The sequence below is a fragment of the Eretmochelys imbricata genome, chromosome 2 (assembly GCF_965152235.1).
Source record: "Eretmochelys imbricata isolate rEreImb1 chromosome 2, rEreImb1.hap1, whole genome shotgun sequence".
In the NCBI taxonomy this organism is placed as follows: Eukaryota; Metazoa; Chordata; order Testudines; family Cheloniidae; genus Eretmochelys; species Eretmochelys imbricata.
In genome coordinates, this window is record NC_135573.1 from 231,374,879 (window position 1) to 231,392,549 (window position 17,671).

Here is a 17,671-nt window from a genome sequence, read left to right on the forward strand (position 1 = left end):
CATGTGTACCAAAGCTAACATATTTCAAAAACAGCTACCTAATTTTTCATAAAAGAAGCAGGCAGCTGGCAATAATGATACAGTAATAGCCCTTTCATGTTGAGAATTCTTGGGTGCGTGATTTAGAATCACTCATTCAGGGAAGCTAAAAATGGAATTTAAATAGTTTGGTTCACGTAGGATGAACTAAGCTTTTCTAGTTTAAAATTATTTATGATTGAGTGAGCCCCTTTTTCATTGAACTAGTTCAAACTGAATTTAGATGAAAACAACAGATAATTGTCCCAGAGTTCTATATATTTGTTTTGACCTTTTTAGATAGCTCATTACCGTGATCTGCTAGCTGTAGATTCTTCACTTGTCTTGAGTTTGAGCACTGAGAAAAATAGGATTTATGTATAAGGCAATGGCCATGAGACCAACCGTTGCCATTTTCCATTAGTCAGAATATCTTCTTAAAGAATAAACTTCCATTGAGAACTACCAACCTTCACAAATTCATCCTCTCTGATATGCTACTGTGAAATTCGCCATTGAGCGAAGACCAACAAAAGGCCTGTATGAGCATGTCTGTATTGCAAAGAAAAACCCTTGATGTCAAGTCTCAGAGCCCAAGTCAATTTGCAGGGATCAGGCTGAGAGGCTAAACATATCAGTGTAGACATTCCTGCTTGAGCAGGAGCCCAGGCTCTGAGACCGTCACCCCTTGCCACGTTTCAGATCCCAGGCTCCAGCCTAAGCAGGACTGTCCACATTCTTATAAATAACCCGAGCTCCGTGATCCCAAGTAATTTGACCCAGGCTCTGAGATTCAGCACCACAGGGTTTTCTTTGCATTTTGTAGACACGCCCCATGCCACTTACGTCCTACTTAAGCTCTCAAAGCCATGTTTTAGCTGGAAGTGAGTGTTGTATAAGACATCTGCTAGTCTTTTGTATAGGGTGAAATACAGTGTGTGTAGTATGCAGATGGACGTCAAACAAAATCAAGTTTTGCAGTCTTGGGAAAAAGACGTGAATACTGTTGCATATATTTGGTACAATACAGTGTTTATTAAAAAGTAATATAAGACTGGACTTTTGCAATGGAGCCTAAGGGTTTTAGAGAAACAAGGTGGATAAGGTAATATCTTTTATTGGACCAACTTCTGTTGGCAAAATAGACAAGCTTTTGAGCTTTCTCTGAGCTCTTCTTCAGGACTGGGAAATGTACTCAAGGTGTCATAGCTAAATACAAGGTGGAACAGATTGTTTAGCATAAGTAGTTAACACATATTTCCAACTCCCATTGGAATTTGGGCACCTAACTGCCTTTGAAAATCCCAGTCTAAATTTATGCAAACATAACAATAAACATTGGATAGGGCCCAGTCCTTCCCTTCTTGTGCACCCTAAACTCCAGTTGAAACCTATGATTATGTTTATTATACTGACACCTGCTAATCATTATCTAAAAAGTATTTTCTTTTAACATACTAAGTTTCTGCATGATTCAAAAAAGATGCTAAGAATTGCTCAGTTAGTGATAGCGTGGTACATTCAAGAGCCATATTACTACTATTTCAGGGAGGTGGACCCTGCACAGGATAAGATCCACAGGTCATGGCTTTGTTGTTATTCCCTCAGATCGTAGCTTGCCCAAAAGAAATAGTACCCCTACCCTCTGGCTAATCAGCTCTGATGCCAAGTACACCTGTAGGCCAAGGAGTCAAAAAGCCATGGTTCAGTCTTCCTTTTCCAAGTCTTTTCCTACGAGAATCATAGAATCATAGAATCATAGAATATCAGGGTTGGAAGGGACCCCTGAAGGTCATCTAGTCCAACCCCCTGCTCGAAGCAGGACCAATTCCCAGTTAAATCATCCCAGCCAGGGCTTTGTCAAGCCTGACCTTAAAAACCTCTAAGGAAGGAGATTCTACCACCTCCCTAGGTAACGCATTCCAGTGTTTCACCACCCTCTTAGTGAAAAAGTTTTTCCCAATATCCAATCTAAACCTCCCCCACTGCAACTTGAGACCATTACTCCTCGTTCTGTCATCTGCTACCATTGAGAACAGTCTAGAACCATCCTCTTTGGAACCCCCTTTCAGGTAGTTGAAAGCAGCTATCAAATCCCCCCTCATTCTTCTCTTCTGCAGGCTAAACAATCCCAGCTCCCTCAGCCTCTCCTCATAAGTCATGTGTTCTAGACCCCTAATCATTTTTGTTGCCTTTCGCTGGACTCTCTCCAATTTATCCACATCCTTCTTGTAGTGTGGGGCCCAAAACTGGACACAGTACTCCAGATGAGGCCTCACCAATGTCGAATAGAGGGGAACGATCACGTCCCTCGATCTGCTCGCTATGCCCCTACTTATACATCCCAAAATGCCATTGGCCTTCTTGGCAACAAGGGCACACTGCTGACTCATATCCAGCTTCTCGTCCACTGTCACCCCTAGGTCCTTTTCCGCAGAACTGCTGCCTAGCCATTCGGTCCCTAGTCTGTAGCGGTGCATTGGATTCTTCCATCCTAAGTGCAGGACCCCGTACTTATCCTTATTGAACCTCATCAGATTTCTTTTGGCCCAATCCTCCAATTTGTCTAGGTCCTTCTGTATCCTATCCCTGCCCTCCAGCGTATCTACCACTCCTCCCAGTTTAGTATCATCCGCAAATTTGCTGAGAGGGGAGGGGAGGGGTAGGGGAGGGTATTAGCGCTAGTCTGAATTTTGGCAAAACTCCAAATGGGATTTGGCTCTACAATTTAGTCCATTTTTATAAGTCTAACCCTGAGTTTCTCGCTGTTTAAAAACATTTGAGTTCTGACATAATTGCAGAGTTTATGCAGTTCATGGCAGCAAAGAATTTCCCCAGTGGAAACTTGACGCAACATCCAACTGTTCTTTGTTTTATTGATGCTGTGCTGTGTTTGTTTAAAACCAGTCTTATCAATAAGCAGCTTTAGGACTGTGTCATTAGTGATGGAAACAGCAATCAGAAAAAATAGAGAGATGCTACCAGAGCTCAAAGATAAGAAAAAGAGGGGTATGGAGGGGGGTAGTGTATTAATAGGATAAGGACAGGTAGGTGGGGCTTTGTGAATAGCAATTAGCCACCCAGACTATCAAATAAACCAGAAGGAAAATTGTCTTGTGCACATACTTTAGTGGTCTTTTAACAAATCAAAAATAACTTGTCATTTGTGATGTGAAACCAAGAATCTAGGTCAGAGGTGGGCAAACTATGGCCCGCGGGCCACATCCGGCCCACGGGACCCTCCTGCCTGGCCCCTGAGCTCCTGGCCCAGGAGGCTAGTCCCCGGCCCCTCCCCTGCTGTTCCCCTTCCCCAGCAGCCTCAGCTCACTGCGCTGCCGGTGCTGTGCTCTGGGCAGCGGGGCTGAGAGCTCTTGGGGCAGCGCAGCTGAAGGGCATGGCGTGGCCGCTGGTGCTCCAGGCAGTGTGGTAAGGAGCTGGGGGGGGAGGGGTTGGATAGAGAGCAGGGAAGTTTGAGGGGGTGGTCAGGGGGCTGGGGTGTGGATAGGAGTTGAGGCGGTCAGAGGGCAGGGAACAGGGGGGTTGAATGGGGGCAGGGGTCCTGGGGGGCAGTCAGGAAGGAGAGGAGGGGTTGGTTGGGGCAGCGGGGGACATGCAGGGGCGGGAGGTCCGGGGCGGTCAGGGGACAGGGAGCAGTGGGTGGTGGATAAGGCAGAAGTCCCCGGGGGGCCATCAGGGGACAGGGAACGGGGGGGTTGGATAGGGTAGGAGTCCCGGGCGGGGCGGAGGGAGAGGGCATCAGACGGCAAGAAGCAGGGGGGTTTGGATAGGGGTCGGGGGCCGGGCCACGCCTGGCTGTTTGGGGAGGCAAAGCCTCCCCTAACTGGCCCTCCATACAATTTTGGAAACCCTCTGTGGCCCTCAGGCCAAAAAGTTTGTCCGCCTTTGATCGAGGTAAATTTGCATATTTACTTAAGCTAACAAATGCCCTGTGCCGCTGGATATCTCCACTTTGCTATCTCAGCAGTCTCAGCCCAACCAATTATCAAGCCATTTCTCCTCTAGCACTTCCAAGTAATGAATTCGTTCACATAATCAAATTCTCTAGACTAGTTAAAGTTGGAATAGGGTCTTGCATACATCCCAGAGCACTCCTGTTTTCTTCAGTTTTATATGAAACATAGTTAGAGCTGGACTATAAACTCCAAATGTTTTGCTAACTGCAGTTCATTGGTTGTACAATTTCAGTCTATGTGCTTGGAAGAAGAAGCCACTGTTTCCTGAGAAAGGGTAATGGGAAATCTACAGTAGCATGCGGCTGTGAGCAACGTTCTTCCTTCCCAAAACAGCCTATGTATGAACCAAAGGCATTAAAGGGGAAATATATAGTCTATTAAAGAAAATACCTCTGGCTGCTGTTAGATCTAGGTATCTACTAGATAAGAGGATGGCAGCATCCATCTTAGCAAACAGAGACCTCCAAAGCTGAGACTTTACAGCTTGAGCTAAGGAGCCTGCCTGCATAGCTGGGGGCTGTAACAGTCTCACATTCTCTGTGTATCAGACCCAGAGGGGAACATGTTATATGTACTGGGTATGTCTACATTGCAGCTGGAAGTGAGCTTGGACCCAAGGGGTAGGGTTGACCTCATGTGGCTAGCCCGAGCCGCCACTGGCACTGCAATGTCTGTGCTGCTATTTTAGTACACAAGTGAGAGCCCCACTACCACTAATCTATACCCAGGCTGGGAGGCTTGCTCCCAGACAAAGCGAAGATGTACCCACTGATTGATGGGTTACGCTGGCAATTACTAAAGCAAGTACAAACAATGAGTGCCAGCCATCGGCTGAGTTGTGAGCAACGCAGAGCGGGACCATCCTACCAGGAGTTCCTGGAGGCATTGTGCCTCAAATAAACAGTGGCCACATGAAGCCCCAGAGGTTATCAATACTTGTTTGGAATCATTCTCCCAACCAGTCCTTTCTTCATGTTAACAATTGGGCGTGAGTGATGGATACCTCTAACCTATGCTCAGTTTTAAAAGTGCTTCTCCGTATTCTACCAATCATTATTCCTGGCAATATAATCAGGTGTGGGATAAGCTAGAACCCCAACATGCACCAGTACTGCAGAGGACTCAGAACCTAAGAAGATGACACAGCTAAATTGACATGTTCATAAAGATCAAAATCAATCACCACCATTCAAATCCTGACAAAACCAACCACTCACAGCCTTCTGACATGCACGGAACTCAAGGAAAAGTGAAACAAACATTTACAATCCCCATCAGCAGCATTCGAAAAATTCCTCCTTAACCCTTAAAGACAAGCACTGGTTTAGCACAAAGCATGGCAGATACATGGCATGAGTGTGCTGCCTAGGAACTCTTAATGCAGTCCAAACACAGCTAATGCTTACAAAATGGGGGCAGGAGGATCTTGATATTTTTAGCCGTAATGTTTTGTAAAATGAGTCTGTTCTGTGCCAACTCTGTTTTCTGAGATATGGAGCTTGACAGCTGTTCCTTTTATAAAATAAATTCTCAATATTTCACTGCAATACCTAAATAATTTTACTTAAAAATTGTAAGTATCCTCTGCAATGGTGACAGGAATTAATTATATTCCTAGTCACGGATAATGCAGCAGTAATTTTGCATGGTGCCATGAGTTACTGAGGCTGTGCTTTATTATTTGGAAATAAAAATAATGACTTGTCGAACTGTAATCCAGCACAAGATCTTTTAACGGGATGGTAATTAACTTGTCACCACTATAACATTTATGCAACAAAAAAATGGTCTTGTATATTTTCAAGTGTTGTTCAATTTTTTTATGGTTCAATCCTTGTTAATTATAAGGCTCTTAGGCATGAGGTACTGTTTGGTTCAACAAATGTGAGCTGTACGCTTTAAATCCAACCTGCTTGTCCAAGGACTAGTTTAAATTCTCAGCCAGAGGAAAAAGTGCTGAACTCATCCATCCTGGAGAAACAACATCACAGATTAATAATCTTTACTTTCAGGAAATTTAATCTAGTAGGTCTGATAAATTGCTTTCACTTCAGTTTGCTTCCTGGTGCTTTGGGGAGTGCCCAAAAGAGCCTTAAGCTAAAGTATGTGGATTTTCTCTAGAATTTTCATATCTTCACTGCTCACCAGTTTTGCTGTCATCATCTTCTGACTGCAGTTATCCTCACAGTAAATATGGGAAATAAGGGATAAATTACCCAGAGAGTCAATACATATATCTACAAAGTCTTCCCAAAAAATAAAGCCATTGTTATTTTCTATGCAGAGAATGCATGTCAGACTCTGGCTTTGCCACAAAAGCCTTGTCTACACACACAAACTGTAGTGGTTTAAGATGTGGTGTAATGTTTAAGCAATTTAGCTAAAGTGAAACATCTGTGTGTAGACACTTAGCACGATTTAAGCCTGGCTTATGCTGGTTTAATTTGCCTCTGCTGCTGACGTATCTATTATTGTAAACCAGATGTAAGACCACACACACAGTTGTGCTGGTCTGACTGAATCAATTTAACACCACCCATTTAATTAAACTACTGCAACTTGTATGTGTAAGCCAGGCCAAAGGGTTTTGCTGGAGAGCAGATAGGGGAGTGGAGAATTAGGCACTGTCCAGACTGAATGCTTTTCCTTTAAAATTTCCCACTTTTGTTCTCACCAGTACAGCTCGGAGCCCTGTATATGCTAACTTTCTCATCCTTGCTACCATTGGTGAGCTACACAGTTGTTTGTGGAAAATTTGGAGGGAAGACTAGTGCAGATACACCCTGAGTTAAAAGTGCTGTAAAGCTTTATGTCTTCATAGGGAAAATATAATGAATGCCTCAGGGAGCACTAGAGGCAGCTATAGAAAGAAGGTATCATGCATAGGCCCAGTAGCTGTACCTAACCTCAACTGGCGGACAGAGGAGACAGTGCTTGGCCACACTTACTCCAGCTAGCCACACTCCCTTGGGGATGAAGAGCGCAGGCAGGTGCTTTGCCAGGCCAAATGACACAGAACACAATTGAGTCCCTTTGAGCCCATCAGACAGGCTAAAGTTATTTCTAGTACAAGCCCCTGGAGGTTTTGGTGTGAATCTAGTGCAGAACAATGCAGTAGTTTGCACCACTAGCCTATACCAGTAGAGCATTGGCACCCAGCAAACTATAGTGCTGGTTCTCAACCAGGGGTACGCATACTCTTGGGGGTACATCAACTCATCTAGATGTTTGCCTAGTTTAACAACAGGTGACATAAAAAGCACTGGCGAAGTCAGTACAAACTAAAATTTCACACGGACAATGACTTGTTTATACTGTTCTATATACTGACAGGTTTCAGAATAGCAGCCATGTTAGTCTGTATTCACAAAAAGAAAAGGAGGACTTGTGGCACCTTAGAGACTGACAAATTTATTTGAGCATAAGCTTTCATGAGCTACAGCTCACTTCATCGGATGCATTCAGTGGAAAATACAGCGGGGAGATTTATATACATAGAGAACATGAAACAATGGGTGTTACCATACACACTGTAACCAGAGAGTGATTACCAGCAGGAGAGCAGGGGTGGGGGCGAAACCTTTGGTAGTGATAATTAAGGTGGGCCATTTCCAGTAGTTGACAAGAACGTCTGAGGAACAGTGGGGAGTGGAGGGGGGGAATAAACATGGGGAAATAGTTTTACTTTGTGTAATGACCCATCCACTTCCAGTCTCTATTCAAGCCTGAATTAATTGTATCCAGTTTGCAAATTAATTCCAATTCAGCAGTCTCTCGTTGGAGTCTGTTTTTGAAGTTTTTTTGTTGAAGAATTGCACCTTTTAGGTCTGTAATCGAGTGACCAGAGAGATTGAAGTGTTCTCCGACTGGTTTTTGAATGTTACAATTCTTGACATCTGATTTGTGTCCATTTATTCTTTTACGTAGAGACTGTCCAGTTTGGCCAATGTACGTGGCAGAGGGGCATTGCTGGCACATGATGGCATATATCACATTGGTAGATGTGCAGGTGAATGAGCCTCTGATGGTGTGGCTGGTGTGATTAGGCCCTATGATGGTGTCCCCTGAATAGATATGTGGACACAGTTGGCAACGGGCTTTGTTGCAAGGATAGGTTCCTGGGTTAGTGGTTCTGTTGTGTGGTGTGTGGTTGCTGGTGAGTATTTGCTTCAGGTTGGGGGGCTGTCTGTAAGCAAGGACTGGCCTGTCTCCCAAGATCTGTGAGAGTGATGGGTCATCCTTCAGGATAGGTTGTAGATCCTTGATGATGCGTTGGAGAGGTTTTAGTTGGGAACTGAAGGTGATGGCTAGAGGCGTTCTGTTATTTTCTTTGTTGGGCCTGTCCTGTAGTAGGTGACATACTGTACACTGAAATGTAAGTACAATATTTATATTCCAACTGATTTATTTTATAATTATATGGTAAAAATGAGAAAATAAGCAATTTTTCAGTAATAATGTGACTGTGACACTTTTGTATTTTTATGTCTGATTTTGTAAGCAAGTAGTTTTTAAGTGAGGTGAAACTTGGGCATACACAAGACAAATCATAGAATCATAGAATATCAGGGTTGGAAGGGACCTCAGGAGGTCATCTAGTCCAACCCCCTGCTCAAAGCAGGACCAAACCCCAACTAAATCATCCCAGCCAGGGCTTTGTAAAGCCTGACCTTAAAAACTTCTAAGGAAGAAGATTCCACCACCTCCCTAGGTAACGCATTCCTGTGCTTCACCACCCTCCTAGTGAAAAAGTTTTTCCTAATATCCAACCTAAACCTCCCCACTGCAACTTGAGACCATTACTCCTCATTCTGTCATCTACTACCACTGAGAACAATCTAGATCCATCCTCTTTGGAACCCCCTTTCAGGTAGTTGAAAGCGGCTATCAAATCCCCCCTCATTCTTCTCTTCTGCAGACTAAACAATCCCAGTTCCCTCAGCCTCTCCTCATAAATCATATGTTACAGTCCCCTAATCATTTTTGTTGCCCGCTGCTGGACGCTTTCTAATTTTTGCACATCCTTCTTGTAGTGTGGGGCCCAAAACTGGACAAGTACTCCAGATGAGGCCTCACCAATGTTGAATAGAGAGGAACGATCATGTCCCTCGATCTGCTGGCAATGCCCCTACTTATACAGCCCCAAATGCCATTGGTCTTCTTGGCAACAACGGCACACTGTTGACTCATATCCAGCTTCTCGTCCACTGTAACCCCTAGGTCCTTTTCTGCAGAACTGCTGCCTAGCCATTCGGTCCCTAGTCTGTAGTGGTGCATGGGATTCTTCCGTCCTAAGTGCAGGAGGCTGCGCTTGTCCTTGTTGAACCTCATCAGATTTCTTTTGGCCATTCCTCTAATTTGTCTAGGTCCCTCTGTATCCTATCCCTACCCTCCAGCATATCTACCACTCCTCCCAGTTTAGTGTCATCTGCAAACTTGCTGAGGGTGCAATCCACGCCATCCTCCAGATCATTCAGATATCTGAAAGGGGTACAGTAGTCTGGAAAGGTTAAGAGGCACTGAACTAGAGAACCATGGCACTACAGAGCCTGTTCATGTCCAGCATCCTGAACAAAGAATCCCTTTGGGCTTGCTACTTCCAGGTCTTCTTGATTCCAGTCCAGAACAGACTGAGTGAAACTGAGTGACTTGCCCATGGTCAAACAGAAAATCTGTGGCAGAGCCAGAAATTGAACCCAGATCTCCTGGGTCACAGTTTGTAGTACTTGAATAAGACCATCTTTCCTCCCTTACATGCAGGGGGAAAGATAGTTTTAAGACATTATCTTAACCACAAATGCAGTGGCAGATTACTGCCACAGCCAACTGGGGGGGCTCCAGGAGTGCATCCACACCCTGCTATATGTATCTCATTGTGCTGGTGCCGTGGTGTCGTAACAGCGTTATACTAGAAATATGAACCTTGAAAATAGTGCCCTGGTGTGATGATCACTCTGGGCTGCTAATGTGAATCCTCCATTTTTGTATGCAGTGCTGTTGTAGCCCTGTTGGACCCAGGATATTAGCGAGGCAAGGTGGGAGAGGTAATATCTTTTACTGGAGCAACTTCTCTTGGGGAGAGACAAGCTTCCAAGCTTATGCAGAACTCTTCTTCAGATCTGTAAGTTCGAAAGCTTGTCTCTCTCACCAACAGGAGCTGGTCCAATAAAATATATTTACATCACCCACCTTGTCTCTCTAATGTGAATCCTGTCATTCTGGGCCTGTTGGGTGCATCCCAATATACTGAGAGCATGATTTTTGGCCACGAGAGGAGGAGTATAAATCTTAATGTTAGTAGCTGGCTGTTTCGATCTTACTCTACACTGAGCCTGGGAGTTTTAATGTTGGCATGTGTATCCTGATGCCAATCTAGGAAGGCAGTAGAGTTTGGAAATAAGGTGAACACAGGGTCAGCCTCACGGGTCGGGGGGGCCATGGTCGGGGGAGGGGTGCTGTGATCAAGAGGCAAGGAGCAGGGTGAGCCTGGGGTGCCATGCCAAGAAAAGGAGCTCGGGGCAATGGAGAGGAGGCAGCAGGGTCCAGGGACAATGCGGGGTATTCCTCTGCCAATTTGGCCTTGCCCCCCCCACACACACACACTTTTACAAGGTTCTGGCACCATTGGGCTCCCCACAGCAAACCGTCTCCCTAGGCAGCTGCCACAGCTTTTACCACTGCCTGGCTCTGGCTTCTGGCCTGGCTAAGAGGCAGGGCCTCGGGGGAGAGGAGGAGCAGGGGATGGGGCACCATGGCGAAGGAGTGTGGGGGACCCAAAAGTTCTTTGTGCCTTGGTCCCCAATAAATCTTAATCCACTTCTGCATAAATTTATTACTCCTTGTGCAGCCAAGCAAATAACAGTAAAGCAGAAAGCTCAAAAGTATTAATGAATGCTAAGGGAATTACTTCATAGAATCATAGAATATCAGGGTTGGAAGGGACCTCAGGAGGTCATCTAGTCCAACCCCCTGCTCAAAGCAGGACCAATCCCAAATTTTTGCCCCAGATCCCTAAATGGCCCCCTCAGGGATTGAACTCACAATCCTGGGTTTAGCAGGCCAATTCAAACTCCTGAGCTATCCTTCCTCCTCCCTGCCCCCGCTGAAACCCAAAACAAGGACATCATACTCCATTACAGTGAAGAAAGATGGAAGTCGAGAGCATTAAGTTGCTGCAACAGCAGTAAATGCACTGTTGTGGATGTTCCTTTGATTCTCTGTAGGGTTCTTCAAACAGTAAATCTCTCTCTGCTTTCCCAACCTGTAAGATCCTAAACCACCTGTTTTCTGAGATGACTGCAGATAGTTCCCCATCAGCCATGTGTGGTAACTAAACAATCCTTGGGGCTGTCTTGCAACTTCTTTACAGCTAAGTGTTATGCACTAGGAGGAGCATTTCTGCCCAGTGGGAAGAGAGGGAACATGTGGGAAAGAACCTTTGCCTGGTGATTCCCAGAAGATTCTATTACCGGGAAGCAGCTATTTGGTATCTCCTGAAATTCCTGGGAAAGGGGGCAATTGGACCAAGTAGGGAGCAAGAAGTAGCTTAGGAGAGAACACTGTGGGAATGATGTTAGCCTAGGTGCATTAGTATTTTGAATGGATGACTGGGGTTGTAGTGCAATGTGGTGAGAGGGGCTCAGTGTCTCAACTTCAGATACAGAACTGAAATCTCCCAGTGTTTGAGGGTGTAACCTTGCAGCTTCCCCAAAAGCAGAAAATACACAGCCCCTAAACCCAGCTCTCAGCATATCCCTCTTTCCCCAAGACTTCAAGATTTGCAGATTGTGCTATTTTTCACAAACAGGTGAGTGGATTTTTTGTCCTGGAGAATACTCTACCAGCTCCATTCTCTCATAAAACACAGGGGCTCATAGGAAGCAGCTGTGCATTGGCCATGTGAGGCATTAAATCATAGAATCACAGAATATCAGGGTTGGAAGGGACCTCAGGAGGTCATCTAGTCCAACCCTCTGCTCAAAGCAGGACTGATCCCCAATTTTTGCCCCAGATCCCTAAATGGCCCCCTCAAGGATTGAACTCACAACCCTGGGTTTAGCAGGCCAATGCTCAAATGACCTAACAACTATAGGTCTTTAGAAGTCTCCAATTTCTTTGATTCCATAATAATTGTGTGATTAAAACCCTTTGTCATGTGTGATTATGGGACAAAGGGCTCATCTGTAAAACTTCCATAGCTCAGCAGTTTCCATGTAAGGTGCAAGGGTACATTTCCATCTGCTTTGAAAAAATGATTATGAAAAAAATGGCACCTTCCCCCAGGACAGGCCTGTTCTTTGTCTGTACTCTGTCATTTCTGCTTATTTTAGTGTCTCTCTTTAGGATCAGCACTCTAGATTGTGAGCTCTTTGGTGATCTGACCTGTCAGTTGAAGTGTGTGTAAAGTTTCCCCACCACCACCACGCTTTGATGCTATATACATAAAATCATAATAATGTATTAACATATTTTAATATTCCTAAGCCAGTACTGGAAAGAGCTTGTTTATTAAGAACATGCGGGTATTACTATTGCTTTTGCATTAGTATTACGAATACACAATAAAAGTACTGCATGGTTTCTCAGCCAGCACAATCTCCATGCTACAATCCTTTGCTTAAAAATCAAACCCAATCTTGAAACATTCATTTTTTCGTCCTTACTCATGCAAATTGTGCCAATCAGAGTTCTATCATTGACTTCAAGGAAAGCAGGAACAAGCCGAAAATCAGCAAAGACAAAACCAACAAAACAAAAACAAAAAAACCCCAACCTTTACCAAGTGGCATATTCACACAAAGACCCTGAAAAACGAATTGTACGTTCTATTTCTTTAACATTGAAATTACTATAGGACAGTGGTTCTCAAAGCCAGTCCGCCGCTTGTTCGGGGAAAGCCCCTGGCAGGCCGGACCGGTTTGTTTATCCGCCGCGTCTGCAGGTTCGGCCAATCGCTGCTCCCACTGGCCGTGGTTCGCTGCTCCAGGCCAGTGAGGGCTGCGGGAAGGGCAGCCAGCACATCCCTTGGTCCGCGTCGCTTCCCGCAGCCCCCATTGGCCTGGAGCGGCAAACCGTGGCCAGTGGGAGCCGCGATTGGCCGAACCTGTGGACGCGGCAGATAAACAAACGGGTCTGGCCCGCCAGGGGCTTTCCCCAAACAAGCGGTGGACCAGCTTTGAGAACCACTGCTATAGGACGCTAACTCACTAGTTCCAGAGATCAGTGTAAATATGTGACGGTGCTTTATGCTACTACAGTTACTCATGTGAATAGTCTTTCATTCATCTGAATAGCCCAATAAATTCATTATTTTAGAATGATCATTAATAATACATTATAGCATTGCCACATGGCCTAACAGCAAATGCATTTTTAAAGCACTCACAGGAAACCAATTTCAATGCCCAACTTGTATTCCTCTGTTATGAAATCAGGGCCTGATCCTGCAAGTCTACTCATCAGAGTAGTCCTTTTAACTAGTCACACTAATGCCAACAGGAGTTTTACCATTGGCTTTAATGGGACTACTTAAGTCAATAAGGGTTATAGCATCAGCCCTTAATAATTTTTGGTGTTAAACTGGACTCACGCTGAAATACTATTTCAACCTTAATTTTTTTTTAAAGAAAGGTTTTGTTTGGGTATTTCACTGTTTGTTTGGTTTGGTTTGGTTTTATTAAGAACCAAAAGTTTAATTTGGATTAGCTCATAAAATACCCAGGTAGGGGACCCATAGATAGATCTCTGATAGATCTTGTGAGGCCATCAAAGCAGGGCTCCCCTCCTGCATGTTTCATAGCAAGCCCACAGAAGGGGGATAGAATCATAGAAATGGAGGGCTGGAGGGGACCTCTCTAGTCCAGCCCCCTACACTGAGACAGGATTATGTCTGAGTGGGATATGGGAGTAGTCGACAGCAGAGCAGGTGAGGAGGAAATCTAAGAGGATTTTGTCCACAAAGAAAAAATTACTCTCTTATGTTTTGTGTGTAGAAAATTTTAATGGTTCACAATGTTTAATGTGAATTACAAATTTCACCTTTTTTGCCCTTCTACATCTCTCAAGGTCTTCTGTGTCCCCCCCAGCTCTGCTGTGGTTCCCCACACCTCCCCCAAATTGCCTTGAGGTCTTGTGCCCCACTCCACATGGCCCACAGGTGTTATCAGGAGATCAGTTTACATTGATAAACTTTTAAACGTTATTTTTAAATGCCTCAATATATAAGTGAAGAAGAGTTCTGTGTGGATGTGACCTGGGCCATAGCCAGGAGTAACTGGAAAAGGAAAACAAAAACAAAAACAAAAATGCGTCCTGCCACTTTCAGGTGCACACATATGTACAGCTATATTGGGATTTATGAGCAGGGCTTTTTGGAGTCTGGTCTAAAATATAAGGGCAAACTGATAAGAAGGGCTGGCTTGCTTCAACTTAGGCCTAAAGAAGAAATGCATAACTTAGAAAATTTCTTTCAAACAAAATAACTTGTCAGTGTAGCTCCTCAGTTCCTCCTTGCTTCCTGGTCTGGAAGTTCACTAACTCTGTCCTGTGGGGGTGGGCAGACAAGGCTTCCACCGAAGAAATAGTAGTAGACCTTCAGGGATTTTCCCTTAGCCTTCCACTCTCTTCTCTTTATATTTCTGCTCTAATGGATTCCTAGTTAGCCCCTTCCCTTCCTTCCTACATTATTGAGGGGCAGGTGCCCTCACAATCTCTATTATAATAATAGCATAGTGGAAAGCTAGCATCAAGCTGAACTATGGGGCAGATCTTGCAGGCAGTATACTATAGTACTGTCTGTCATGTATACTGTTCTATGGAGCTGAATGGTTAGTGTGCTATAGGGAGGCAAATGCTATAAATACAGCAAAATGGGTTTTACAAGATGTGCATACCATTGCCAGTTTGGCTTTTTTTTTTTTTTAATTAAGATTTTGGATACATTCTTGCAAAATTCCCATTGAATGTAAAAGGAACAGGGTAGGTCTCTTTATAATGTATCTTTGAGTCTCTCTGATGTCTTTCTACACTAGAATGTCTGAAGGAGCTAATCGAACCATAAGCCACGACATAATCTAAAATCAAACCAGCTAGTCTGTGTGTTTTTAAAATATGTTTTTAAAGGTAAACTATCCAGTTATGGAAACATTTCTGATTTTCACTCATCGTCTGTATGGGCTTGTCGACACTTACAGTAGTGCAGCTGTGCCCGCTGTAGCACCCAACGCAGGTACTCCACCTCTCCAAGAGGTGGTAGCTATGTCGACAGGAGGGCTTCACCGTCAACATAGCGCTGTCTACATTTGGAGTTAGGTTGGTACAGCTATGTCTCTCAGGGGATTTTCCACAGCCTGAGCGATGTAGTCATACCAATGTAAGTTGGCATTGTAGACCAGGGCTTCCTTGGAAGAACTTCCAGCAGCAGGAGACTGAAATGAATTAATATTTAGCTCATTTGTGTGTTTGTTTTTTAAAAAGCATGTAATTACCCTCTGTTTCCTTCCTGCTCCACAGTCCATAATGAAAAGCAGACTAACCTGCACATTTGAACATGCTCCTTTGGTTTAAGAGTTATACTAGAACAATTTTTATTTGAGTAATTGGGTGAAATTGCAAAGGCCTTATACTCAATTCAATGGCATGTCTGTCTGTCAGGCCATCCAATGAATTCCAAAATTTCAGGGAATGTTGTAGGCAACCAGAGCCCTGTGGATTTGGGAGGAACTTGGAAAACCGAAAGGTGGGAAATGGGGGACACATGAAGCCCCTGCCAGATCTTCAGCACAGCCAGGCCTCAAGCACCTCTGCAATTGTCTGTAGGACAAAGAACTGATTGATGGCACCCATTAACACCTTCCAGCCTCTCATCTCTGCCCATCCTTCCAATAGAGTTTTAGCATGTTGACATCCTGAATGGCTTATATCTCCCAGACAGAAAGAAGAATAAGGATGGAGGAGAAAGGAGACATGAAGAGATTGGAGACCCTGATATGGAGGGAGGGTAGAATGGGGCACACAGAACCTTTGGTGGATGGCAGGTTGGTAAAGGAGGAAGAAGGACATGCAGAGCCCCTGGTAAGCCAGAAGAAAGGAGGAAATGGGGGGGAACAGGAGTTATGAAGGTCAGACAGAGCGCTTGGAAAGGGAAGAGAGTGGAGACAAACAGAAAACCTGGTGATGGTAGAGATTGGGGGCCCCTAGTATGGAGGGACATGCAGAGACAAAGTGGACTGAGGTGCACACAGAACCCTATCCATGGGGAGGAGAATGTTGGATTCTGAAATGGGAAGAGAAGGGAATGGAGAGCACACAGAACCTTTGGGGGGTGGGAATTGGTATGGAGATTAGTTAGTATGCAGAGCCCCTGCCATGGGATGAAAAGGGGGAGTGGGGAGTATGGCGGAAGTGGAAATGGAAGGGCACACAGAACTTCTGGCAAGGGAGTGACTGGGGGGAGTTGTAGGGAGTCCCTGAAATAAAGGGGGACCACACAGGGAGCTCGAGTTGGTCGGGCAAAATGAAAGGATGGAAGGAGCCCTTGGTGTGTGCCATAAACTCAGCCTACACAAGCTATGATGTGTGTGACCCTCTAGTAAACAGAACATGCTATCTGTAACACCCACAGCTGGAGCAAAAGAAAAGGAGAGTATGAGGGAAGCTCATTGGTGAGAGCTGCCATCAGGAAGGGATTGGTCATCAAGACAAATATCCTCCTTACAGGTTTAGCCTTGCCTGAAGCAGGAGATAGGCTGTGATAAGCTTAATATTTTTGCACCTGAGAAAGATTCCAAGGCTTCTTTCTAGCATTCCCCTCTGTGGCTTTTTAAAGACCTGTCCTTGATTTATGGCAGAGGATATTTTCCACAGTTGACAACACTGTTTATTGTCTGTGCAAACAGAGTGAAATCAATTTCTCTTCAGCATTCTAACACTGAGGTCAATGAACTGAAGTTTGATTATGGAACTCACTAGTCACTTACACTTGTCATTTAGAAAACCATGTATTTATATTTTATTATTTTTTGCATTTGCCATTCTGATCATTATTTCAGTGTATTTGGAATGCTTTACACAATGGGCTAGAAGAAATACTGACAGGCTGCTATCATTTGGAGTCTCTTACAAATCCAGGTAGTAAATACTGACAGTGTATCAAAGTAAAGGGATTAACTTGATCTGGTCCCCACTCCCTGGCTAGAACCTGTCTTTCAGATGTCTGTAGCATATGATAGTCCACAAAGTAGTGATACAAAGTACTTGTCAGGCATAAGTTGGTCAGAAAATGGGTGTAAATGGTCAAGTAAATTTAACTTGTGCTAATCCAGCATTCAGTGGAAGAGCAAAGGAGTAGGCAGTTGTAAAAGGAAAAGTAACTAGTGGGGGGTCAGTTTATGAATCCCTTACTCCTACTGGTGAGTCAATGGGACTGTTTGTGCAAGTAACTGCTCATCACTGCAAATAAAGGGTTCACTGTCTGGCCCAGGGCATGTAACATAAAGCAGGCCTCTCCTGCTGACCTCTAGATAAATTAATTGATGTTTGCATAGTGCTTTGAGCATGTAAAGCTTGTACACATACTAAATATTATTATCCTTATTACAGTGTATAAACTGAAAATTTCAGTTTGAGCTTTTATAATGCAGTCTAGTCTCAGGTGCAGCATATAGCCATTTTATAAATGA

At 44.4% G+C, this 17,671-nt stretch overlaps 1 protein-coding gene across 1 annotated transcript in view; it reads left to right on the forward strand.

Moving 5' to 3' along the window:
• Nucleotides 1-17,671, forward strand: part of PLXDC2 (plexin domain containing 2) — a 408,784-nt gene that overhangs the window by 358,454 nt on the left and 32,659 nt on the right. The gene's annotated exons all lie outside the window — the stretch shown is intronic.